At 48.4% G+C, this 27,295-nt stretch overlaps 1 long non-coding RNA gene across 1 annotated transcript in view; it reads left to right on the forward strand.

The window, feature by feature from the left end:
- Positions 1–27,295, forward strand: part of LOC137503901 (uncharacterized) — a 61,840-nt gene that overhangs the window by 4,869 nt on the left and 29,676 nt on the right. The window contains exons 2-3 of the long non-coding RNA XR_011019372.1: positions 9,478–9,512; positions 15,107–15,154. This is a non-coding gene — a long non-coding RNA (uncharacterized lncRNA). The remainder of the gene's footprint in view (positions 1–9,477; positions 9,513–15,106; positions 15,155–27,295) is intronic.

The following is a 27,295-nucleotide window of genomic DNA, read 5'->3' on the forward strand; positions in this document are numbered from 1 at the left end:
GTAGGGGAACAGAGTTCAGCTGCGGTTTTAGACCACTTGTGAAGGGTGGTAGGCCAGAGTGAAAAGGTGAGTTTTGAGGGTCTTCTTGAAGATGTTGAAGGAGGGGGCTGCCCTAATGGGAGAAGGTAGGAAGTTCCATAGTGTTGGAGCAGCTCTTGAGAAGTCCTGGAGGCGTGCAAGGGACTGGGTGATGCGGGGGGCGGTCAGGCAAAGTTCATTGGAGGAGCAGAGTGAGCGGCTAGGTGTGTACCTCTTGAGTAAGATCGGAAATTTAGGTTGGACAGGTTTTGTGGACAGATTTGTAGGTTAAACACAGTATCTTGAATCTGATTCTGGATTGGATGGGAAGCCAGTGGAGGGATTAACAGAGGGGAGCCGATGTGGTGGAGCGATGGGGGGAGTGGATAATTCTGGCTGCCGCATTCATGATGGACTGCAGCAGGGCTATTCGGGTCATAGGGATACCAGACAGAAGGGCATTGCAGTAGTCAAGGTGGGAAATTATGAGGGCATGGGTGAGGAGTTTGGTGGTGGCAGAGGTCAGGCAAGGGTGGATCTTGCAGATGTTACAGAGGTGGAAGTTTCAGGACTTTGTAAGATTTTGGATGTGGGGATGTTTATTTTGCTTGGACATTCCCTTTAAAGTGACTCTGTAACAAAAATTACAACGTTTTTTCTACCATCCTACAAGTTCCTAAACCTATTCTGATCTGTTCTGGCTCACTGCAGTACTTTGTACTATCACGGTCTCTGTAATAAATCAATGTATCTTTCCCCTGTCAGACTTGTCAGCCTGTGTCTGGAAGGCTGCCAACTCTTCCGTGCTGGTCTGTTCCTCTATGCACACTTCAGTGTGTGTTTTATTTACATAAGCCAACAGCTTCTCTGCTATCTTATCAGTGATAGAAGATAAAAACCCTCCTCTGTAAAGCAGCCCATACACTCAGCCGATTTTCTGGCCGATCGATCGATTGCAAATCGGTTGGCCAATCGACCGATCGACGGCCGATTTCGATGGATTTCCATCGAACTTGCAGGGTGGAAAATTTAGGTCGATCTGATGAGATTGCTTATCAGTTTGCATTGGCCTTAATGGAAATCTGATGGCAAAAAAATGCCATCAGATCGAATTTCAATAGATTTCAAACTGAAATCTATTGGAATTCTATCCTGGTAAAAAATGTTCTAAAAACGCATCAGATAGATCATCAGATGCATTTCTTATCTATCTGCTGCCAATCTGACGAGTGTATGGGCACCTTTAGGCTGTGAAAGTAGCTGGCTGACACATACTGAGGAATTACAAACACAGGCACAGGCAGAGCTGTCTGCAGGAAGCCTGTAATGTTCAGTGCATGAGAGAAGAAGGGGACAGAAGGTAAACACACAAATGATCTTTTGAGATTCAAAAGGAAAGCTGTATACAGCCTGCTTGTGTATGGATGTATTTTCTATGTGTGGACATATTGTACATCAATCTACTTCCTGTTTTGGTGGCCATTTTGTTTGTTTATAAACAAACTTTTTAAAACTGTTTTTGACTACTTTTAATGCGGCAGGGAGCGGCGAAATTGTGACAGAGGGTAATAGGAGATGTCCCCTAACGCACTGGTATGTTTACTTTTGTGCGATTTTAACAATACAGATTCTCTTTAAGTCTCTGTAAAAAAAATTAGTTTTACTCACCTGGGGCTTCCAGCAGCCCCCTGCACCTGTATCGTGCCCATGCAGACTCCATCAGATGCTCCTGGCCCCGCCGGCAGCCACTTCCGGTTTCAGCGACAGGAGCCGACAGGCCGGGAACGCGAGTGATTCTTCGTGTTCCCGGCCACAATAGCACCCTATATGCTGCTATATGCTATAGCATGCTGCTGGAAGCACTAGGTGAGTAAAACTCATTTTTTTACAGAGACTTAAGTGTTCCTTTAAGAGGTAGGGTGAATGATAGTGTGGTTAAAGGGGAACTTCAGCCTAAACAAACATACTGTCATTAAGTTACATCAGTTATGTTAATCAAAACAGATTGGTAATATAGCCTCTTACCCACCTTGTTTTAAAAGAACAGGCAATTGCTTGTGATTGCATGGGGCAGCCATCATTGTCATGGGGCAGCCATCTTTTTGGTTGAAAGGAGGTGACAGGGAGCATGAGACACAGTTCCAACTGTTCTGTGTCCTGATCACCCCTCCCAGCTACGCGTGCTAGGCTTTAAATCTCAAATTCAGAATTGTTAAAAAAAAATGTGCACCAAAACAGCAGAACGAGAACAACAATATCAGAAATCCCATCATACTTTGCACAGCATCAGGGGAAAAATGCCCGGGCAGTTTTCTTCTGTGCAGCTAAAAATGAGACTTAGGAAAGAAAAACAAAGTTCTGATGCTGTAAAACTGTTAAAGAAACAGCAAGCCTTTTCAGGGCTGCTGAGTAGTTTTTTAGTCTGGAGGTTCACTTTAACAGTGACATGCACATCTGGGAGGTTCAGGGATGGACGGGGTGGAAAGATCATAAATTCTGTTTTGTCTAGATTTAGTTTCAGGAACCTAGCGGACATCCAGGAGGAGATGGCTGATAGGCCGGAGGAGACCTTGTTCATGGTAGTGGTGGATATGTCAGGGGTGTGGAGGTATATCTGGGTGTCATCTGCATACAGATGATAGTTAAAACTAATGGAGGAGATAACCTTGCCAATGGAGGATGTGTATAAGGAGAACAGTAGGGGGCCAAGGACTGAGCCTTGGGGGACTCTCACTGAGAGGTAGTTGGGGGCTTATGAGGACAAAAGCCAGGTCAGGGCGAGGTCGTGAATGCACATGGACTGGAGGAGTAGGGGATGGTCTACTGTGTCAAAAGCTGCAGAAAGGTCAAGGAGGAGGAGAATAATGGAGTATTTACCTTCAGCTTTAGCTAAGGCAAGGTCATTGACCACTTTGGTGAGAGCTGTTTCGGTTGAGTGGGCAGGCCGAAATCCAGATTGCAGTGGGTCTAGCAGTGAGTTGGCATTGAGGTACTGGGTCAGGCGTTTGTGAACCAGACACTCAAGGAGTTTTGAGGCAAAGGGGAAAAGGGAGATAGGGCGGTAGTTGGAGAGTAGTGATGGGTCGAGGGAGGGTTTTTTGAGCAGGGGTAGTACAGTGGCCTGCTTGAAGTCTGGGCCACTGTAGGGAGAGGTTAAACAGGATAGGGAGAGGTTAAACAGGGTAGTGAGGACTGGGGCTAAATTCATGAATTGAGGCTGGAGTAAATCAGAAGGGATGGGGACAATGGGGGAAGTAGTGGTATGAAAAGTCTGCAGTAGGTGGTTGACTTCCTCAGTGGTAGCAGGAGTGAAGTAGGTGTGGGGAGGATAGGGTGGAGGAGGAGCTGGATGGGAGGAAGTGGGAGGTGAAGATTGGATATTTCCTGACGGATGGAGACAATTTTGTTGGTGAAGTGGATGGTTAAATCTGTGGCAGAGAAGGAAGAAACTGAGGGTGGAGGGTGGGTTTAAGCAGGGAGTTGAAAGTGGCAAAAAGACGCCAGAGGTTAGAAGCTTGTGCTCCAATGAGCTTGGTAATGTATTCCTGCTTTGCATGAACAAGGGCAGTGTGGAACTGCAGCAGGTTAGTCTTGTACTGTAGGAAATCCTGGTTAAGTCCAGTTTTCTCCATTTCCGCTCAGCTATCACTGCTCTATAGGATGCAGAGGCTTCCCTCTCCTTAGGTGATTATGTGTTTCTGAACCCAAGCTTTAGCTCAGGTTTTCCAGTACATTATGCAGCTACTGTATAGAGCAGGGGTGCCCACACTTTTTCGCCTTGTGAGCTACTTTAAAAAATTAGCAAGTCAAAATGATCTACTTATGTACAATTTTAGGAGCACGCTTGTATATGTTACAGCCAGAACCCGAAGTGTGGCCCCTTCGGGTTCTGGCCGGCCAATGTGCGAAGTGGCCGCAGCGCAGCGGCCAATGTTAGAAATGTATGATTACACTAAGCACAATGTATTTTACGGCCGTCTCGCTGCTCCGTATTGTATAGGAGGCAGGGAGAGGAGAGAGGCGGGGGTTCGGGGGGGGGGGAGGAGGCAGTGCGAAAGCCGGCGGCTTCATCTATTACATTGCCGCCGGCTATATTTAATTAAATTAAGCAAGTTGTAATACATTTGGCCACAGCGAGACGGCCGTAAAATACATTGAGCTTAGTGTAATCATTACATTTCTAACATTGGCCGCTGCGCTTCGGCCACTTCGCACATTGGCCGTCCAGAACGCGAAGTGGCCACACTTCGGGTTCTGGCCGTAACATATATACAGAATGGAAAATGTAGTGGGGTCGCGATCTACCGGTAAATTGCGATCTAACTAATGGGCACCCCTGGTATAGATTAACATGAAATAAGGAGAAATATCCCTAAAATTACAATGCTTCACGTGCATGGAAAGCATTGTGATTTTGGGGATTTTTTTTTTCCTTTCAACTCATTTCAGACCATTGGGGTTGAACTTACTCCTTTTTAGCAGAATATTGATGTGCTGTGTGTTAAATTTTGCATTAGATCGACCATTATTATTATTGAATTGTATGAAAATCAGTAGTATAATAAGCATGCATGCATATAATAAGCAAGCATCAAGGATTCAACAGAGGGACATTTGACATTTGGGGGACAGCAGCCAGGGGTGGCGAGGCGGCAACAAGAGGACGATTCTCAAAAGATTTCATGCTGAAATCGATCAGCAATCGGCCTGTGGTGTATGGACTGGCAACAGATATCTCTCTGATCAGAGAGAGATCTGTCTCGTTTGAATCTGCCCATACATTGCTAGATATATGCAGGGCTGTGGAGTCAGAGTTGAGGAGTCGAAGTTGGAGCAATTTTGGGTACCTGGAATCTGAGTCTGTGTTTTCATAAACTGAGGAGTTAGATGATTTTTGTACCGACTCCACAGCCCTGGATGTATGGGCCAGGGCTGTGGAGTCGGAGCAATTTTCCGGCACCAGGAGTCAGTCGGTTGTTTCATATACTGAGTTGGATGATTTTTCTACCCACTCCATATTTCGGACTGGGCTGTGGAGTCGGAGTTGGATCAATTTTGGATACTTGGAGTCGATGGATTCATAAACTGAGGATTCGGAGTGCATGATTTTTTACCGACTCCACAACCCCGATATGGGCATCTGTAGGGAGGGCAGAATTAACCAGCTGGTGGGCCTAGTTTCATATATTTTTTTTTTTTGTAAACACGCAGCTAGCACTGCTAGCTGCGTGTTTATACCGATGCGCCGCTACCCGCCGCGTAACAGGCCCCCCCCCCCCCGAGACCCCGTGCACAGCCTGGCCTATCAGCGCCAGGCAGCGCTAAGGGGTGGATCGGGACTCCCTCCAACGCCATGACGTGGATGACGTCATCCCGATCTTAGGAAGTCAAACAGGAAATCTCGTTCTGAACGGCATTTCCTGTTTGCTCTGATCGCCGGAGGCGATCGGAAGGGGTGGGGGGATGACGCTAGGCTAGCTACATGATTTAAAAAAAAAAAATGTGCTAGGCCGCCGCCCTGGCCCTTCTAAGGCCCCGTTCACACTTGCAGTTTTGTAAAAACCGGAACGGATGTCCGGACCGCACCGGATCCGGACCGGACCTAATCCGTACGTTTCCTATCCGGATCAGGTCAGGATCCGGTCCGTTTTCCGTGCGGTATGAACACGGTTGCGGTCCGGATCCGGTTTCTTAAAGAGATAACAACCTGTAAATACCTGGTGTCACGGACGATTGCGGGGACGCAGGCGCGTCCTGGAACCGCCCGTGAAGAAAAGAACGGTCGCACTCGATTCCTGCATCGATTGCGCCTCAGATCAATAAAACCAAGATCTGATGTGCAGTATCCCTCTGCTTAGGAACAGCTGGGAAATCTGTCTTAGCTGAAATGACAGCCTGGGGGGAAGGTGTTAATTAGCTTGGACATATTCCCTGTGGAAGGCACAATTTCCCTTTTGGCTCTGGGAACCAGGTGACACTTAGCTGATCTCATGGAGATGTTAATTAACCTCCTTAGCGGTAACCCCGTGTGTGACACGGGGTAAGCCGCCGGAGGGTGCCGCTCAGGCCCTGCTGGGCCGATTTACTTAATTTTTTTTTGCTGGACGCAGCTAGCACTTTGCTAGCTGCGCCAGCACCCCGATCGCCGCCGCCGCGCGCCCGATCGCCGCTATCCGGTGCGGCGCGCGGCCCCCCCCCCCAGACCCCGAGCGCTGCCTGGCCAATCAGTGCCAGGCAGCGCCGAGGGGTGGATCGGGTCTCCCAATGACGTCCCGACGTCGCTGACGTCGGTGACGTCATCCCGCCCCGTCGCCATGGCGACGGGGAAAGCCCTCCAGGAAATCCCGTTCTTTGAACGGGATTTCCTGATCGCCTATCGCCGGAGGCGATCGGCGGGGCTGGGGGGATGCCGCTGAGCAGCGGCTATCATGTAGCGAGCCCTCGGCTCGCTACATGATAGCCGCTGAGCAGCGGCTATCATGTAGCGAGCCCTCGGCTCGCTACATGATAAAAAAAAAAAAAAAATTAAAAAAAACTGTTGCGCTTCCCCCTGGCGGTATTTTTCATACCGCCAAGGGGGTTAACAAACCAGGAGTCTTTTCAGAGCCAAGGAAGCTAATCCCAGCAGGGGGCAGACTTAGCGGAACCATTCAGCCAGGATAGGGAAACATAGAGTTATGATCTTTATGCATGTTTTAGAAGTACCATACATCGGAGAAATGTGGAAGTTATATCATTCTGCTGGTCCGGATCTTGTGAGTGTTTTGATATTAAATTTGGGCCCCTAGCCTAACCAGAACGCTGGGAATTCCACCGTTTTTTAACCGGGCATGCAAACATGCCCAAGTTTGATATCATATTAATCGGTAGGTTCTGGGGATCGAGAATATGTAATTATTATCTGTGTGCCGGCCGCGCAGGTCTGCCTAGGGAACCTGTCAGGATTATGAGTTTGCTAAAGCCCCTGCCCAGATGTGATTACCATAGTCCGGCCTGGGGGGCCGACTCTGGAAGCCCGCCTCTGAGCTCAGCTCCATTAAAAGTGAATGAGCTGCCTGGGAAGAAGTTCCTCCCTTTACCATCTTCAGGACACACGGCCACTATGAGGAACCAGTGGTGGCCATATTGCCAGAGCTAAAACAAAGGACATCCTCCATTTTGTTTGGATTCTAAATCTTGCTGAACTTTACTCTGCAACAAAGAACTCTAAGAACTTGAAACCGTTTTTGCTTGAACTTGACGATTTTCCCACAAAAGGACATATTTCCACAAACCATAAGTATTTTTCTCCCTTCTTTTATTTTTCATACTGGCTATTACTGTTTTAATAATTGTTGATTTTCATAATTGTCTGTATATATTAATTATTTATATTGCGTGAATAAACGACTTTCCCCAAGTCATTCACTGTTTCGCTACCCTGCTTATCAGCACACACAGAAATGATCCCGGGTCTCTGAAGATACGCTACTGTTTGTTTGTTGTTGGCTAGACAGAATATCGTGTGTTTAACCGTTTTATTCGCAGGATTAGTCAGTCAGTTAGTGGGCCCCACGGTCCCATAGTAACCGCGGTGGTGGCAGTTTACTCTGAACCAGTAGGTGACGTTGTAATTACCCGTGTCTCACAGGCTCCCTTCGGAGTTGTCTGCGGCTAATTCTTAACGGTTCCTGCGCATTGACTGCGACCAGAGTTCGCACGATCTGTGCGCTGGCACCGTTTAAAAGGCTAAGTGCGGTCAGCCACGAGGGTCCTTGTGACAGTGGTGACACCTGGGGTCTGGGAGGTCAGCAGAAGCTCTGGGGTCATTGTTGGCGACAGGTGGACGTGTGGAGACCATCCGTGGATACAGAGACTGCAGTTGGGACCATCAATCCAGTCATTTTCTGGGAATTCTCTCCTTCCTGTTGTTCACCTACTACTATGTGGGGAGAAGGCCTCACCTCCTCGTTATCAGACATATCATCAGACATGTTGCTGTCAAAGAGCTCCAGCATGAAATCCCTGCTGCTCCACTCTGTGAACGCTGGGCCCATGTGGTCCCCATCCAAAATGGCCACTAGAAAAAGCATAGGAAGTGGGGTAGAACGTCCGTTTTTTATAGCCAGTGTGTTGTGCGCTCTCCGGTTCTCATTGGTTTGTATTGGCCGGATGCAACAGTCCGGCTCCGCTCCGGATACGTCTGCCGGAGGAGCCGGACCAAAAAATAGCGCATGTTGGATCTTATGCCGGAGTCTGGATCCGGTCCGGCTCCGGTCCGGACGAAACGGACGCATGTGAACGGCGCATAGACTTTCATTGCTATGCCGTGCGTCCGTTCCGTCCGTTCTGCATGCGGTCCGGCTCCGGCACGGCGATTCCGGCCGCGACCGCTAATGTGAACCGGGCCTTATAGAATGCCAGGGTGGTTAAAGGCAAGTCAACAAAGCCACTTGCCTGGTGATGGCAGGGGGCCCGCATTATGTGAGGATATGAGGAGTTTTTTCGCTGAATTACGGTATACATTTCACTTGCCTGTGTTTTTTTTTTTTTTTTTATCAAACTCATGCAGGACACAGTGATGTTTTATTTGTACAGAAGTGATAAGACAAACATTGTGGCTGGTTACCATTTCAGAGTGCTAATATCATCAGCAAGCTGAAAAAACTCTGGGTCACCCCAGCATACCTGCAAAAAAAAAATATCATGGTCTCCAACTGTCATTAAAAAAAAAAAAAACAGGACTATTCTGCAAATATGCATTAAAGCAGACCTCCAGTGTAGCTTAAAGGGCTGTCTTGTCATGTGACCCGCTGTCTGGTTATGTGCCGAGAGAGGGCGCTCTAATTATAGAAGCAGGGACACCTGAAGAAAGTATATCGCTATTGTGCATGGGGGGGGGGGGTGTCACATCTGTCTACTTATTCTGGATGGTCCCTTTGGCTACCTACTCTGGGTGTGCCTATTTCTGGTGTCTTGGTCGATTGGCCACCAAAATCGCTAGATGTATGGATACCATAAGTATTCAAAGCAGGTGCTTACAGCAAGTGGGTAAGTATTTAGCATAGGTACTTACAGTGGGTCGGGCATGTATTTAGTGCAGGTGCTTAAAGTGGGTGGATAAGTATACAGTGCATGTGCTTACAACAGGTGGGTAAGTATTCAGCGCAGGTGCCTACAGGATGTAGATATGTATACAGTCCAGGTGCCTACAGGGTGTGGATTTGTATACAGTGCATGTGCTTACAGCGGGTGGGCTAGTATTCAGCGCATATGTCTTCAGGATGTAGATATGTATACAGTGCAGGTGCCTACAGGGTGTGGATTTGTATACAGTGCATGTGCTTACAGCGGGTGGGTAGGTATTTGGAGGTCTGTAAAATTTTCATGTCAGATGTTATAAAAGTCTACTGTGTGGCGTTAAAGAAAGATAGTTGCTGCATTATTTTATTTACGTTACATTATTTTATTCTTATGCAGACAGACCTTGTGAGAAAACGCCTTTTGAGGAGAACGTAAGTATGAGAAAATGTTTGTATTGTACGTGCTCAAGTGGTAAAACTGTGATGTGTATTCAGTGCAGGAAGTTTGTCAGACTGACCAGTCTCCCTGTTTTATTGCCCGTCTCCACTGTGCTGGTGTGCGTCTTGCAAGATGCACGCCGGTACTTGTAGTGATGCAAGAATGCATCCGAATCCCTCTAGCATGGTTATAGGGATTCAGATGCGTGATGCATATTTTGGCTGCATGCCATCTGATTCTCCCCCTCATGCAATATTTTTCAGTAAGCCGTGTCTCCTCATCTGATTCTGCATGTGGAAAAACACAGTGACTCGTGTCTAGTGGAAACAGGCATTGAGGCCTGAAACCCACTACAAAACGCTATCGCTAATCGCAATCGCAAGCGGTTTGTATGAGAAGTTTATAAGCGATTTCATGAGTGTTTTAGGGAGCGATTTTAGAAAGTGTAAACAATTTGTGAGCGGTTGTTTAGCGATTAGCATTTTAAAGTTTGATTGGTCCTTTCATTTATTTTTAATTTTGTTAGAGTGTACATTAACTTTAAAACGCTAGCAAAATCGCTCCGTGCAAGTTTTGATGAGCGATTACACCAGTGATTATATACTTTACATACTAAGGCTAACAAAATGCTGCATGTCCTGCGCTTGCGATTTTGGGAATCGCAAACGCTCCAGTGGAAGTTAACATTAGCTGAGCGTTTTTGGAAATCGCTAGCGTTTTCAAGCGCTCCCTAAATGCTCTGAAAAGCGCTTTTTATGGGTTCCAGCCCTTAGGCTGTAAACTTTAGCAGGGTGTTTCTAGTTAAATGTATATCATGTGATTGTTTCAGGCTTTGTAATAGGTGATTGTGTATTGTTCTATAGAAAACAGCAGTGTTGTTCGTTGTAACAGTATACTGTGTAACATGTGTATGCAACCATAGATTAGGAATAATAAGTTAATTATATGCCAATCAAGCAACATTACCCCTGGCAGGGGGTAGAGCAAAACAAATCAAGGAAAAGCAAAGCATTCGTGTAACTTAACAGTACAGCACCATATAATAATCTAGAAAATCCAAACATAGTGGAGCGAAGTAGGTTATTTCGGCGAGCTGAGCGCCAAAGCTGGGCGCCATAATTGCAGCAATGCCAGTAAGTAGCAGCAATTACCTAACAATGGATATAAATCAAGACATGACATAGGACAAGATCAGACGTGTAATAGATATGGAAGACCTGTGATATCAGCATAAGTGACCCAGGGGGACTACGTTTTTCTGAACGGAACCATACGATCCTCTACAGTTGCAATCATCTGCTCATGCATCATAATGTGGTGTACTTAATTACTGGACCATTATCCATCTGGGCATCTTTCCATTTAGAGGCTAGGTGAGACTTGGCTGAATTGGCAATATGTTGCACCAGTCTGAGGACTGGGAGACGCATGGAGCTAAGCCCCGTACACACTGGGGATTTCTGTCGCCCAGCAGGTAACGGTACACGATCCTTTGGGTTGCAGTGCTGAGGCCAGTGATGTGCCTGTTGCTATGGAGGGTGGCAGTGGGAAAATGAGCAGTGCCAGATGGATTTCCACAGGCAGGGGTGAGGGAAGAACAATGCATTCAGCTGGTGCTCCGGCTTTGGAATCACTAAAGAGCCAGCATGCTGGATCATCAGCAAAACTGTGCGGCCGCTTTACACACACTGGATTGTCTCATGATTATCCTTAGGAAATTTGAAATTAGAGGCAAATGAAGGCTGCCTTCTCTTTTGCCTTGTCAGGCCCCTTTTACACTTGCAAGTGAAGCCTGAGGTGTGTTAACCTATTTTACTGCAAGGGGCTGCAAAGACCATGAAAGTATCTGATCCAATGCAAGGGCTGCAGCGCATTACCACTAGCACTGTGCTTAACCACTTCGGTACCAGCAGCCTCTGCCCCCTTGAGGACCAGAGGCTGCTGGTACACTAAAACTCCGCATACCGACGAATCGCCGCAAAAATCCGCCGGTCACGCCGCTCTGTCCCTGCCGCAGGCTGCTCTCTCTGCCGTCTCTATGACGGCAGAGCGCTGTGTGCCGGTCAGGAGCCGCTTTCATTGGCTCCTGACCCTGTCACTCCATGTAAGCCAATGGGATTGGCCTATAGTAATGACAGGGCCATGAGCCAATGAAAATGGCTCCTGCCCGGCTCACAGTGCTCTGCCGTCATAGAGGCAGCAGGGCGAGCAAATTGCGGCGGGTAGAGAGCAGCGGGAACGGGCGGGGACGCGCGGTGATTGGGACGTAGAGCTTACGTCCAGTCAGAACCGCAGCGCCACCCGCCCGACGTAGATGTGTACTGCGTCGGTCTAAAATTGGTTAATGCATGGAGTTTGGGGTAATGCAAGTCTATTGGGGACGCACCAACACGATGTGTTGCGGCGCGCATTTGCGAACCATTGGGAATTTCTGTGACGTACTTCCTGCGCAGCAGTGAGTATGTCACTGAATGGGGGGCAGCGCTATGCATATGACCCGTCAGTGCACTCTGCTGCAGGGTCATATAATGGACATTTTTGTGTTGCGATGCAGCTGGAGCATCACACCGCATCACTAAGGGTCCTTTAACACTTAATCAGTTGCTCTCAGTTAAAACGGAAAGAAAACTGATTTTCAAAGTATGTCCCATGTTTTCCTATGGCACCTTTCACACTTAACGCGTTTTAACTAAAATCTTCTTCCCAATGCACTGCTATGGAAAAACGCGTACTAACGCACACTAACGCGTACCAAATGATTAAGTGTAAAAGGGGCCTAAGCAAAAAGTAAGTGTAAAACAGCCTAAAACAAACCTGAAAATAAGCTGTTAGATGAACTATTTCATCTATACTCCTTTCTTAGAGTCTCGCAGTCTTATTTTGTGTTTAAAAGCTAAAAACGTACATTTGCTTTATTTATTTTTCATCTAAGGTGAATGATGACTGTTTTTAATGTTCTACCGCTCATATCTAGATCTATTGATCGTTTTTATCTATTCCCTGCTCTCAGAAGTATTTTTATGGCACGCAAGAGTTTTATTGCTGTAATCAGTTATAAGTAAAGGCCCATACACACGTCGGATTTTAGCGAATGACCTGTCGTTTGAACGTTCCGTCGTTCGGACGTTTTCGCGTCAAATCCGACGTGTGTACAGACTATCGTTCGGGTGATAAGACTGGTTACCAGCGATCCGCCTGGCGGATCGTTGGTAACCAGTCTTATCACCCGAACGATAGTCTGTACACACGTCGGATTTGACGCGAAAACGTCCGAACGACGGAACGTTCAAACGACGGGTTGTTCGCTAAAATCCGACGTGTGTATGGGCCTTAAGAGTGATGCTGCCGTCTAACTAAAGAGAATGTGCCAATCACAGTCCAGGATTCTTCACACTTACGGTGAGAGAAAAAGGAGCATAGCCTAGTTCTATGTAGGCTTAAGATGTACATGCACACGGTTATCTCATGATGTCTCATATCTGTACATGTACCCTTTAAAGGGAACCAGAGACGGAGAAAAAAAAAAATAGGAAAGGCTACTATACATACCTGGGGCTTCCTCCAGCCCCAAAAGCCTGGATCACTCCCACGCCGCCGTCCTCTGCTTCCTCTGTCGCCGGTACCGGGTCCCGTCACTTCCGGCAGACGTGACCAATTTTCCGCATCACAGGGGGCTCTCTCCATATCCGTATGCATGCGCCTGCGCAGTATGGAGGCGCATGCGTAAGGCTATGGAGGGAGCCCCTGTGAAGCGGAAAATTGGCCGCGTCCGCCGGCAGTGACGCACTGCGCTTGCCTCGACTGGCCGGGAGTACGGGACCCGGTACCGGCGGACAGAGGAAGCAGAAGACGTCGGCGTGGGAGCGATCCAGGCTTATGGGGCTGGAGGAAGCCCCAGGTATGTATAAAATTTTTCTCTTGAACGTCTCTGGTTCTCTTTAAGCAAACCTGAAGTGAGAAAATTCACTTCAGGTTTAAAACTTGCCTAAGAAGGGGGTAAGTCTCTCGGTACTACAAAGGTTTGAGGCTACTTTCACACCAAGACGTTGCGTTTTAGGGGATGTTAGGTCGCATAACGTGCCCCTAACGCAACGCGTGGTGGTGTTGAAGTTGGACGTCAGATTGAGCCGCTTTATGCGGCTCTCAAAGCAGCCGCTCCAGGATAGTAATGGGAGTCCGGATCTTTTTAAGGATTCGGATCATTCGAATCAGATCATTGAAAAGATCTGGATCTTTGAACCGAATCATTTGAATCATTTTACTAGGGAAGCAGACTGGGTGAAATGATTAGCAGGACAGGAATTTTCCTGCACTGTACATTCTGTATGTTCCTGTTTGTTCCAGACAGACATCCACTGTGAACCAAATCTTTCATTGTGATGATCCGGATGATTAGACTTACAAAAAAGATCCAGATCAAATGAACGATTTGTTCATGATCCGGACAACACTACGAGTCCCAGCACGAGTCACCACAGTGCAGTGAATATTAATTAACCATGTGGCTAGTCACTGAGCATGTGTGAACAATCTAACGCAGCTCTATAGGGGTATAACGTACAGCATGCTGCACTTTCATTTAACGTGCAGTGTTATGGCCTAACGCAACGTGTGCACTGTGAACAGCACATTGATTTTACAGTGCTATTAGTTAGGCTGCGTTACTGGCTGCTGTAACGTGGGACTTTAACGTCCCACTGTGAAACCAGCCAAACAGTTCCTCTGTGCTGCCCATTGTTCCCGTGTTCCTGCACTTCCCTCTGTTTAGTTAAATATGTAAGGTTTTGTTCACATCTAAAATCAGAATCACTGATGCCAGCGTTTTCCGATTTATTTTGTTTGTGTGATTTATTTATTTATTTATTGTTAAGCTCCTCTCGACGCTCACCTGCACACTGCGTTTTTGGGCAAGGGTTTTGTAAGAGCTTTTTTGGGGGCGATGTACAATTTTTTTTTTTTTTAGCTAGTTTTTGGCCAGATTTAATGAGCCCCTTACCTAAACACTGCACATTTAAACAGTCGTGGAAATAAAAAACATGAATGCAATCGCCACTTAAAGCGATTTTGGGAGCGTTTTACGCTTTTCCTATGCCTTTGATTATAGCAAAATCGCCCCAAAAATGGTGCAGGTAGTGCTTTCGCCAGCGGAAACCTGACGAAACATGCAGCTATGAGCAGTCCCATAAGGAATTATTGCACAAGAGCTTTTAGGTCAATTTTGAAAATCGCCAGCGCTGAGAAAATAGCAAAACGCCCTAGGTGTGAACAAGCCCTAACAGGTTCAGTTTAAAGTACCCCTGAATCGGGGAAACAGATTAAACGAAGCCCAGGGTGGGCAACATTACCTCCTGAGTGTCCAGATGCTGCTTGTTGTCCTTGATCTCTCTTTTGACTACTTTAGTGGACACTTCTCCAAGCAGCACATGCATTGGGGACATAAGATGACTGGTCACAGGGAATGGGAAGAGCCCCAAGGACAACTAGCAGCATCAGGGGACTCAAGAGAAGGTAAGCCACTGACCCAGAACAAAGATGCAGATCAGATGCTGTGACTAAAGTTTGACCACACATTGTATACTCTTTCCAGGTGGGCGGATCAGACACTATGGAAGCCAAAAAAGCACAGGATAACCAGGTAATTGGCATCTTGTAAAAGTTGATAGATATGTCAGCCTACCTATCCAACACACTACAGGACCATTGTGAGAAAATCTTAATATGGTAAGACTGGACACGATCGTACAATCACAGCTGTACTGTATATTTCCAGATTAAAAGATGACTCTGCCAGTCTGGCAACTAGAATAATGCAAAAGGGATTACAGATGTCAGTCTCCATACTCCTATTTTATGCTGGGGATACACCATGAGTTTTTAGGCAGATAGATGGCTCAATAGATCATTTCAAACAGGTGCAATCTGATTTTGATAGTTTTTCTGATCGATTTTCTTATAGAAGTGAACGGAAATCGATCAGAAAATCAATTGGAAAAACGTTTGGGAAATTGATCAGAAAGTAAATCTGCTGAATAAAAAACAATCTCATTGTGTATTCCCAGCATAAGATGCCCTTTGAAAACAATAGGGCATTGGCTCTAACTAAAGGTGTGTGCATACCTTTGCCTTATGTCACCCGTCGGGACCTGATCCCCTTGGGAGACATTGTACAGATGTGTGTCAGCTATTTTGCTGAGGCGTTCTGTTGTTAGGCGCAGGGGGTGGAGGGATGACGCTCTGTCTAGATGATCTGCAGGACAGATCACTTGCGGCGGTCGGGGGCTGCTGTACACACGCTTGATTATCGGCTGAGTCGGTCATTACCGGTTGCCTCAGCTGACTTTGGTCAGACGTGTGTACGAGAAAGTGCTGAACAGTTTTAAAACTCTAGTGACACATTTACACTATCTTACGAAGGATATTCACGCATACAAACTACTATATACTTATTTATGTATATGTTTCATCTGATATATAATCTTGTGTGTGCAAGCTAGAGAGATTTACTACGTGATTTTATTGTGCTCAATTTCATTCAATTATTTTATTTCACTTTATCCATTCATTTACTTGTTTATTGGACCAATTAAAGTGCAGTATTATTATCTTTTAATACCCTGCGCTACATTTGTGCTGCAAAAATTAAGATTTGTGCAGCTTTCATTTTGAAGATAATAGCACTTGTGTTTTCCAAAACCATACCATCACCCATCCCTGTACAACAACCTACAGACATGAAACTGGTATGGGTGGGTAGTGCTTTGCATGTGCTCATTTGTGCTGCAAAAATCATCTTGCTTTCTTTTATAGTTTTTGAGATATTCAAGTTTTCATAAAGGTCAAACATTCACTCAGCCCCCTACATCGCAAAGACTTAGTGACCTTTTGACCTTTATAAAAAAAAGTTTATTTTTTAGAAACTATAAAAGATAGAAAGATTTTGCATCACAAATGAGCACTACACACCCATACCCATTTCATGCCCGTAGGTTGTTGTACGGGGGCTGGGTCATGTTACAGTTTTGGAGAAAATAAGTGCTTCTATCTTCAAATGGAAAGCAGTACAAATCTTAATTTTTGGGCACAAATGTAGCACTAGCCAAACGTGATGGCATTTTTATTTGTGCTGATTGTAGGGGTGCCAGCTTCACGGAGCTCAATTAGGCTTCTTTTCCACGGGCAGTTGATAGGCAGTGAAATACCTCTCAAACTCTCACAACTGCTCACTGCTGCCTGGTAACTGCTTGCTGAGCACACAGTTCAACTGTCTGTGGAAAAGTGTGCGGAGTCCCTCAAAGGAGCTCACTACCACAGTCATATGTTCATTATACTCTAGGGCCAATTTTGGGGGAAGCCAATTAAAGGTGGGTACACACATCAGATAAAAGTCCTTGGAAAATGAAAGACCACAGACCAATCTTACCCCCCTTCCATGTAGTATGTGAGCCATACCTGCACAATCTATTCTATTGAGCTGAACTCCCCATCAGATAAATATCTTTGCAAGATGTTGTACACAAAGATGCTGTACACGTGCAACAGATCAGTATCTGCAAAAGCTCAGTTCCTGCATAAAAATCAGTTTCTGCAAATTGCATTCATAGTCTATCATATCTGCAGATCTCATACACACCTTGTTTAACGTTTCTGGCGGTAAGCTCGGGCTATGCCACGCAGGACTATTTCTCAGGCCCTCCTGGGCCGATTTTCGTATTTTTTTTTGTTGTTGTTGCACGCAGCTAGCACTTTGCTAGCTGCGTGAACTCACCGATCGCCTCATTAGAGGGTGTCCGTGTCCCCCCCCCCCCCCCCCCCCGAGACCCCTGCGCAGCCTGGCCAATCAGTGCCAGGCAGTGCTGAGGGGTGGATCGGGACTCCCTCTGATGTCACAACGTCCATGACATCATCGCGCCCGTCGCAATGGCGAAGGGGAGAGCCCTAATGGAAATCCCGTTCAGAACGGGATTTCCTGACGGGCATGATCGCCTTAGGCGATCGGAGGGGGTGGGGGGATGCAGCTGCTCAGTGGCTGTCATGTAGCTAGCGCTAGGCTAGCTACATGATTTAAAAAATAAATATATAAAAAAAAACTGCTGCGCCTGGCGGTTTTAATTGACCGCCAGGGAGGTTAACAGACGTTCATCTGCAGATCAGATCCGCCAGGATGGATCTTCAGATCTGCAGATGAATGTCTGTTAAAGAGACTCTGTAACAAATTTTTCAGCCTTAGTTCTTCTATCCTATAAGTTCCTATGCCTGTTCTAATGTGCTCTGACTTACTGCAGCCTTTCCTAATTGCACTGTCTCTGTAATAAATCTTATCTCCTTTCCTCTGTCTTGTCTGTCTGGCTAAGGCTTGAATGTTGGAATGTGCAGGGCTGCTTGTGACAGAGGGGCACAGAAGAAAATAAGGAATAGAATGGTATGCTTTTTAGTGTAAGAATATTAGAGTACAGATTCTCTTTGAACAAGGTGTGTATGAGATCTGCAGATATCATAGACAATGGATGCAATGTGCATGAACGGATCTTTGCAGGAACTGATCTTCTGCAGATACTGATCAGAATCTTGCAAAGGTTTTTATCTGATGTGGAGTTCAGCTCAATAGAATAGACTGTGCAGGTATGGCTCACATTCTATCTACATGAAAGGGGTAAGATTGGTCTGTGGTCTTTCATTTTCCAAAGACTTTTATCTGATGTCTGTACCCACCTTAACATATCTGTATGTTTTTGGCACGTGGGAGGAAATTGGAGTGCTGGGAGGAAACCCACACAGACATGGGGAGAACATACAAACTGTGTAGATAGTGCCCTGGCTGAGATTCGTACTGGGGACCCAGCACTGCAAGGCGAGAGTGCTATCCACTACACAAACGCAATACACACCTCCCATGGCCTGTTCCTATGGATTCTCCCCCTGGATTTAAGCCTTTGCACATGCAGTAATTGGGACTATTTGTATGGAGGACAATTTGCAAGTATACATGCACTTCATTCTTTGCACGCTGTTTGGAACTCTGCCACGGTGTTTGCAGGCCTCTCTGCTCAGCCTGCACAGGTCTGGAGGTTTGCTGTGGTTATCGTCACCAAGCACTATGACTGCTTTGCAATTCATCTATTCATTTTTATTTTTTGTTTGTGATGTGGGTTTAATAAAAAAAATTTTTTATTTTATATGATCCACGAGCAGTTAATCTGTGTGCTCAGCAAGCTGTTGCCAGGCAGCAACAGCCAGTTATGAGAGCTTGAGAGGCATTTCACTGTAATGCAGTACCACAATAAGTATAAATAAAGGAAAGGTAACAATTAGAATCAGAATCCTTTTATTTCGGTCATGCCCGGAATTGGTTTTAGCAACAAAACGGGCACAAAATTGGCAATAACATTGAATTTCGGTGACACACGGACAGTAAGAAGATATTTCCATGGTAACAATAACAGTGCAAAAAGATAATTAACAATGAAGGACAAAAGGACAGACTTTTAAATAAAATTAAAAATAACACTCTCAGTAACACGGGCTTAGCAACTAGAAAGGTGCATCCTTGGGGGGGGGGCTTAGTTGGAGTTTAAGAGTCTCACTGCTGTGGGGAAGAAAGTGTCTTTGTGTCTCTTTGTTTTGGTGTGGATAGCACGAAACCTCCGGCCCGATGGTAGGCGTATAAAGAAACGATGACCTGGATGTGATGGATCGTTGGCAATCTTCTTTGCTTTGGACCCCAACCTAGAGTTGCGAATGAGCTCCAGTGGAGGGAGGGGCTTCCCAATTATTTTCTCCGCTGTTCTGATGACCCTCTGTAGTTTGTATTTGTCACTGGCAGAGGCACCAGTATACCAGACGAGGATGGAGGAGCAGAGGACCGACTCGATAGTGGCAGAGTAGAAGGACTTTAGAAGTTCTTGGGCCATGCCGAACTTCTTTAATTGACTCAGGAAGAACAGCCTCTGCTGGGCCTTCTTTTGGGTTAAGATAGTGTTCGCCTTCCAGTTCAGGTCGTCTGAGATTGTTGTGCCCAGGAGGCGAACACTGATACTCTTTCAACTTCGGATGCATGTATGTAGATCGGACCGGGACTGGTGCTCTGCCTTCTGAAGTCAATGAGCATCTCAACAGTTTTGGTAGTGTTGAGAACCAGCTTGTTCTCCCGGCACCAGTGGCAGATCCTGTCCACCTCCTGCCGGTAAGCCTGCTCGTCGTTCTTGTTAATGAGGCCAACAATGGTGGTATCGTCAGCGAATTTGATTACCTTAATGGATATACAGTTGTTAGTATAGAGCGAGAACAGGAAAGGAGACAGGACACAACCTTGAGGGGCTCCAGTGTTGGTAGTTCTTGGCCTGGACGAGATGTTGCCCAGCTTCACAATTTGGGACCTGCCTGTTAGGAAGTCCATGATCCAGCAGCGAAGGGTGGGGTGGACATCAAGGTCCACAAGATTGTTATGCAGTATCTAGGGGCTGATGGTATTGAAGGCCGAGCTGAAGTCCAGGAGGAGCATTCTGGCATATGAGTCCGGTCTGTCCAGATGGTCTGTGATGTACTCCAGGCAGATGTTGATCACGTCGTCAGTGGATCTATTCGCTCTGTACGCAAATTGAAACGGGTCCAGTTGGTGTAGTGTGGAGTCCTTAAGGAAGGATAGGATCACTTTCTCAAAGATCTTCATGACAACGGATGTGAGGGCCACTGGTCTGAAATTATTAATGTCCGTGACACCTTGCTTTTTGGGAACAGGGATAATGGTGGACTTTTTTAAAGCATGTAGGGACCTTGCCTTCATTTAGGGACTTGGAGTATATGGGAGTAAGGATGGGGGCCAGCTGCCGTGAGCAGGTTTTCAGGCAGGCTGGGGACACACCATCAGGGCCTGAGGCTTTCCTGGCATTCAGCGTGGACAGGTGGCGCAAGACCACCGCCTTGCTTACTGCTGGGGTGGGAGAGCTCAGGCTTACAGAGGGGAGGGCCGAGTGTGTAGGTTGCCCCTGCAGTTCTGTTGGGTCCTCGAACCGGCAATAGAAGTTACTGAGTTCCTCGGCTAGCTCAATGCTTGGTGTGGCATGTTGAGGGGGAGGCTTGTAGTTTGTGGCCAACTTGAGCCCTTTCCAGACAGCCCGTGGGTCATTTGAGCTGAGGTTCTGTCTCAACCTCTCCGCATACTCCCGTTTTGCGGCTCTCAGTTCCTTGCTGAGGGAGTTCTTGGCTGTCCTGAAGTCCTCTAGGGAGCCAGACTTGTGGGCAGCTTCTTTGCGCTTCCGCAGCTGTCGTAGCTGATTAGAAAACCAAGGTTTGGTATTTGGATAGATTTTGAAGGACTTAGAGGGAATGCAGGATTCCTCGCAGAATCTTATGTAGGAAGTGTGTGAGAAAACGCAGAAAAGCCGCCGCGTGTACTGACAGCAAGGCGGCTGGCTCCGCGTCCAGCGCATCGGTTTGCACGCAGCAGTGTGTGTCTGGGATGGCTGTCTCTGTTAGTGCACCTAGATGGAGAGCTACGCGCGCGCCCGCCAGAAGTCAGGACCTTTATACCAGCTGCAGATGGATCAGCTGATCAGGACGATCAGCTGATTCCTGCTGGACTCCTGATTGGCTGAGTGCTCGGGCGGGGCGGCAGAGTCCTGCAACTATATTTACAGCTTGCTTGCCAGTTGCTGGTTGTCTGCCATTGCGTACACTTACGTGGAAGCATTCAGACCATAGTCAGATCCTACAGTGTGCTTGAACCAGGAGGACCTGGGAATTCACACTGAGCCAGATTACTTTTGTTTATCATTGTATTTTACTCCAGACTAGTTCCAGGGTGCTGAGACCACGGACCTCGCATCCAAGACTAGGGAACTGTATTATCATTTGTGTTATACTCCAGACTAGTTCCAGGGTGCTGAGACCACGGACCTCGCATCCAAGACTAGGGAACTGTATTATCATTTGTGTTATACTCCAGACTAGTTCCAGGGTGCTGAGGCCACGAACCTCGCATCCAAGACTAGGGAACTGTATTATCATTTGTGTTATTCTCCAGACCTGCTTGTGACGCCAATCTTCCAGGGGTCACTAGCCACCGGGTCTTCTTGCTACTCAGCCTGGGACTCCGCCCCCTTGGATGTCTCAGGCTGCTGCAAGATCTCTGCACTTCCAAAGGGAGGTATTTCTCATACTGCCAAGGACCACCTGCTCCTCGGGTGGTCCTCACTCAAAGTTATTACTGTTGCACCAAACACTCACACTATATAGGTGTCCAGAGGTTAGTGATATATCTGTATTATTGGTGATTCTGCAGATCATCCATAATCAGGTGTATATCTGCATTCTTGGTGATACTGCAGATCACCAATAATCAGATTCTCTCTGTGTGCTGACAACGATCGTTACAAAGTGACAGTGTCTGCCCACTCTTCCAGGGTTGGCGATTCCAGGGCCTTCCAATCCGTGCGGTCAAAGCAGGCCTGGAGTTGGTTCTTCGCCTCATTTGACCACACTTTTGTGGACTTTAGCACCGGCTTTGCCAATTCCAGTTGTCTCCTGTAGGTGGAGACCAGGTGGATGAGGCAATGGTCAGAGGAACCCAGTGCAGCCCAGGAGATAGCCTTGTAAGCCTCTCTCAGAACCGTGTAGCAGTGGTCAAGAGTGCTAGTATTCCTGGTGGGGCAGGCTACATGCTGGTGGAACCGTGGCAGCTCCCGGCAAAGGTTAGCCTTGTTAAAGTCGCCCATAACAATGAACAAGGAGTCTGGAAGAGTCGTCTCCCAATGAGTGACGATGTCACTAAGGTCATGTTCGGCGAGTTTGACGTCAGCGTCAGGCGGAATGTAGACGCCTACGAGGACATAGGAGGAGAACTCTCTGGGAGAGTAGGTCGGCCTACAGTTGACAAGTAGGAGTTCAAGTTCGGGGGTACACTTCCTGGCAAGTAGTGACGTGTTCTGGCACCATGAGGAGTTTATGTAGAAGCAGACCCCACCGCCTTTCTTTTTCCCTGAGAGCTTGTTGCCGCGGTCTGCCCGGATGAGGTTGAAACCCAGGAGAAGAAGGGCATTGTCAGGAATGTCCTCATGAAGTCATGTCTCTGTGAAGCAGAGTACAGGGGTGTTGCTGCCAATCTCCCGCTTGTCGCCAAGGAGGCGAAGCTCATCTAGCTTATTGGGGAGGGAGCAAACATTTGCCAGGAGTGCTGAAGGGATGGCTGAACGCAGGCCCTTTTTCCTCAGTCTTACAAGGGCACCTGCACGGCAGCCACGTTGGCGCTGGACCGCACGGGGTTCTGGGGTGGAGCTGGTAATCCGCTGGATGTGCCTCCAGACAGACTTGCATAGGAGCCTGTGCCCCGACTGAGGGGCCCCGCAATGCTCCCACTGGATGAGCTGTGCCCTTGTAAAAGCAGTGCGTGGGGTGTGGGATGGCATGGGGGTTACAGTCACTGTGGTTACAGACATGATTGGGGGCTTGTGGACAAGGCAGACTGGTTAGAGCGTGTCGTAGTAGGGCAGAAGCAGGCCAGCAGTTAGGGAGACAGGGCAGCAGGCAACTAAAAGAGCAAGCATATTATTGTTGTTGTTTAGATTTATATAGTGCCAGCATCTTTCATGTCGCTGAGATTTAAAGTGTACCTGAGACGGTAAAGAAAAAAGTTATTCATACCTGGGGCTTCCTCCAGCCCCACTCCAGGCTGATCGCTCCCACGCCATCCTCTACTGCTGCTTGGATCGCCTGCAATTGGCCCCGGAAGATCCTTCAGTCAGGGCCAGTCGGCACAGATGCAGTCAGACCGCGCACGCTCTCCTGTCCCCTGTGCAGTAATACTACTCAGGTGCACAACACCCCTGCTGATGGGGGCATGCATGAGGCCGAGCCACACATGTGCAGTACTCCCCGAACTGGAGGACTTTCCCGCGCCAATTACGGATGATCCAGGTGGCGGAGAAGGACAGCAGCGGAGCGATCAGCCTGGAGGGAGCTGGAGGAAGCCCCAGGTATGTATGACTTTTTTCTCCTGCCTCATCTCAGGTTTACCCTAAATAATTATTTAAATGGCATTCAGTAACTAGCTGGCAATGGCGAAATGCCCTAGTTTAAATCAAACAGTGAAATACATATTTAACCACTTCATCCTTCAGTCGTTTTCCCATTCATTAGCCTATAACTTTATCACTACTTATCACAATTAACTGATCTATAGCTTGTTTTTTCCGCCACCAATTAGGCTTTCTTTGGGTGGTACATTTTGCTAAGAGCCACTTTACTGTGAATGCATTTTAACAGGAAGAATAAGAAAAAACGGAAAAAAATCATTATTTCTCTGTTTTCAGCCATTATAGTTTTAAAATAATACATGCCTCCATAATTAAAACTCACGTATTGTATTTACCCATTTGCCTCGGTTATTACACCATTTAAATTATGTCCCTATCACAATGTATGGCGACAATATTTTATTTGGAAATAAAGGTGCATTTTTTTCCGTTTTGCATCCATCACTATTTACAAGTTCAAAATTTAAAAAAATAGAAATATCTCATCTTTACATTGATATTTAAAAAGTTTAGACCCTAAGGTAAATATTTACTTTTTTTATGTATGTATGTACCGTATTTTTCGGACCATAAGACGCACCTAGGTTTAGAGGGCAAGAATCAGGAAAAAAAATACAAAACGTGGTGCATTTATAGTGGAGGGGCATCTTATGGACCTTTCCCCCCCACACTGTCTCTATCTAAGCTACACTGCAAAGCACTGCAAAGCTACACTAACCCCTGTGGCTCCACTAACTAACCGCTGCTGCCCCACTAACACTACACTAACCCCTGCTGCCCCCAAAACCTACACTAAGCTCCAATGCTCCCACTGCCTACACTAAGCTCCAATGCTCCCACTGCCTACACTGAGCTCCAATATCCCCACTGCCTACACTGAGCTCCAATATCCCCACTGCCTACACTAAGCTTCAATACCCCCACTGCCTACACTAAGCTCCAATACCCCCTCTGCCTACACTAAGCTCCAATACCCCCACTGCCTACACTAAGCTCCAATACACCCACTGCCTACACTGAGCTCCAATATCCCCACTGCCTACACTAAGCTTCAATACCCCCACTGCCTGCACTAAGCTCCAATACCCCCTCTGCCTACACTAAGCTCCAATACCCCCACTGCCTACACTAAGCTCCAATACACCCACTGCCTACACTGAGCTCCAATATCCCCACTGCCTACACTAAACTTCAATACCCCCACTGCCTACACTAAGCTCCAATACCCCCTCTGCCTACACTAAGCTCCAATACCCCCTCTGCCTACACTAAGCTCCAATACCCTCTCTGCCTACTCTAAGCTCCAATACCCCCACTGCCTACACTAAGCTACAAATTCATTTCTCATAATTACTGATCCTAGGGGAGAGGTTTTAGGTACTGGCTATTGCAGATATTGATGGCTCCTGGGTCCTCTTCAGAGTGGCAGGGTCATGCTGTGAACCAGGGTGCAAAAGATGGGATGCAGGTGCCAGGCTGCTGCATGAGCCAGAGTCATGTGGGCAGCTCCAGCTGATGGCCCACATGACTCAGCTACTATGTTCCTGGGTCCAGGCAGCGGCGGTGAAGGCAACTAACAAGCAGCTGTGAGGAAGTCAGGAGGCGGAGACACGTGGGCAGCAGCGGTGAAATCAATATCGGGGCGGCGGAGATGGCAGCATCTGATGAGGCTTGCGAGGCAGGAGCCAGAGTCCCACGTGGGCAGCTCAGCTGGCGATGTTCCGGGGTCCGGGCAGCGGCGGTGATTGCAGCAGCATCGGATGTGGCTTGCGAGGCAGGAGCCAGAGTCCCACGTGGGCAGCTCAGCTGGCGATGTTCCGGGGTCCGGACAGCGGCGGTGATTGCAGCAGCATCGGATGTGGCTTGCGAGGCAGGAGCCAGAGTCCCACGTGGGCAGCTCAGCTGGCGATGTTCCGGGGTCCGGACAGCGGCGGTGATTGCAGCAGCATCGGATGTGGCTTGCGAGGCAGGAGCCAGAGTCCCACGTGGGCAGCTCAGCTGGCGATGTTCCGGGGTCCGGACAGCGGCGGTGATTGCAGCAGCATCGGATGTGGCTTGCGAGGCAGGAGCCAGAGTCCCACGTGGGCAGCTCAGCTGGCGATGTTCCGGGGTCCGGACAGCGGCGGTGATTGCAGCAGCATCGGATGTGGCTTGCGAGGCAGGAGCCAGAGTCCCACGTGGGCAGCTCAGCTGACGATGTTCCGGGGTCCGGGCAGCGGCGGTGATGGCAGCATTGGATTGGATGAGGCTTGCGAGGCAGGAGCCAGAGTCCCACGTGGGCAGCTCAGCTGGCGATGTTCCGGGGTCCGGGCAGCGGCGGTGATGGCAGCATTGGATTGGATGAGGCTTGCGAGGCAGGAGCCAGAGTCCCACGTGGGCAGCTCAGCTGACGATGGTCCGGGCAGCGGCGGTGATGGCAGCATTGGATTGGATGTGGCTTGCGAGGCAGGAGCCAGAGTCCCACGTCGGCAGCTCAGCTCAGATGTTCCAGGGTCCGGGCAGCGGTAGTAGTGAAGATGGGACACAGGACCTGGAGTCACGTGGGCAGCCCCAGCTGATGGCCCACGTGACTTACCGGGTCAGCTGCGGTGAAAGCATGGAGCTGAAAAAACAGCGGGCAGCAGCGGTGAAATCAATATCGGGGCGGCGGAGATGGCAGCATCTGATGAGGCTTGCGAGGCAGGAGCCAGAGTCCCACGTGGGCAGCTCAGCTGGCGATGTTCCGGGGTCCGGACAGCGGCGGTGATTGCAGCAGCATCGGATGTGGCTTGCGAGGCAGGAGCCAGAGTCCCACGTGGGCAGCTCAGCTGGCGATGTTCCGGGGTCCGGACAGCGGCGGTGATTGCAGCAGCATCGGATGTGGCTTGCGAGGCAGGAGCCAGAGTCCCACGTGGGCAGCTCAGCTGGCGATGTTCCGGGGTCCGGACAGCGGCGGTGATTGCAGCAGCATCGGATGTGGCTTGCGAGGCAGGAGCCAGAGTCCCGCGTGGGCAGCTCAGCTGGCGATGTTCCGGGGTCCGGACAGCGGCGGTGATTGCAGCAGCATCGGATGTGGCTTGCGAGGCAGGAGCCAGAGTCCCACGTGGGCAGCTCAGCTGACGATGTTCCGGGGTCCGGGCAGCGGCGGTGATGGCAGCATTGGATTGGATGAGGCTTGCGAGGCAGGAGCCAGAGTCCCACGTGGGCAGCTCAGCTGGCGATGTTCCGGGGTCCGGGCAGCGGCGGTGATGGCAGCATTGGATTGGATGAGGCTTGCGAGGCAGGAGCCAGAGTCCCACGTGGGCAGCTCAGCTGACGATGGTCCGGGCAGCGGCGGTGATGGCAGCATTGGATTGGATGTGGCTTGCGAGGCAGGAGCCAGAGTCCCACGTCGGCAGCTCAGCTCAGATGTTCCAGGGTCCGGGCAGCGGTAGTAGTGAAGATGGGACACAGGACCTGGAGTCACGTGGGCAGCCCCAGCTGATGGCCCACGTGACTTACCGGGTCAGCTGCGGTGAAAGCATGGAGCTGAAAAAACAGCGGCATGGAGCCAAAGCCCTTGCAGAGTGCACATGGAAGCAGGATGGAGTATTCGGAGCCCGCAGCTGGATAGGTGAGAGCTGCCGGTACGTTCTGCACCTGCTTGTGGGGGACAGCTGACAGTGCATTCGGACTATAAGACGCACTGACTTTTCTCCCCCACTTTTAGGGGAGAAAAAGTGCGTCTTATAGTCCGAAAAATACGGTATATATATATATATATATATATA

This window comes from Hyperolius riggenbachi, chromosome 4 (assembly GCF_040937935.1).
Source record: "Hyperolius riggenbachi isolate aHypRig1 chromosome 4, aHypRig1.pri, whole genome shotgun sequence".
NCBI classification, from domain to species: domain Eukaryota; kingdom Metazoa; phylum Chordata; class Amphibia; order Anura; family Hyperoliidae; genus Hyperolius; species Hyperolius riggenbachi.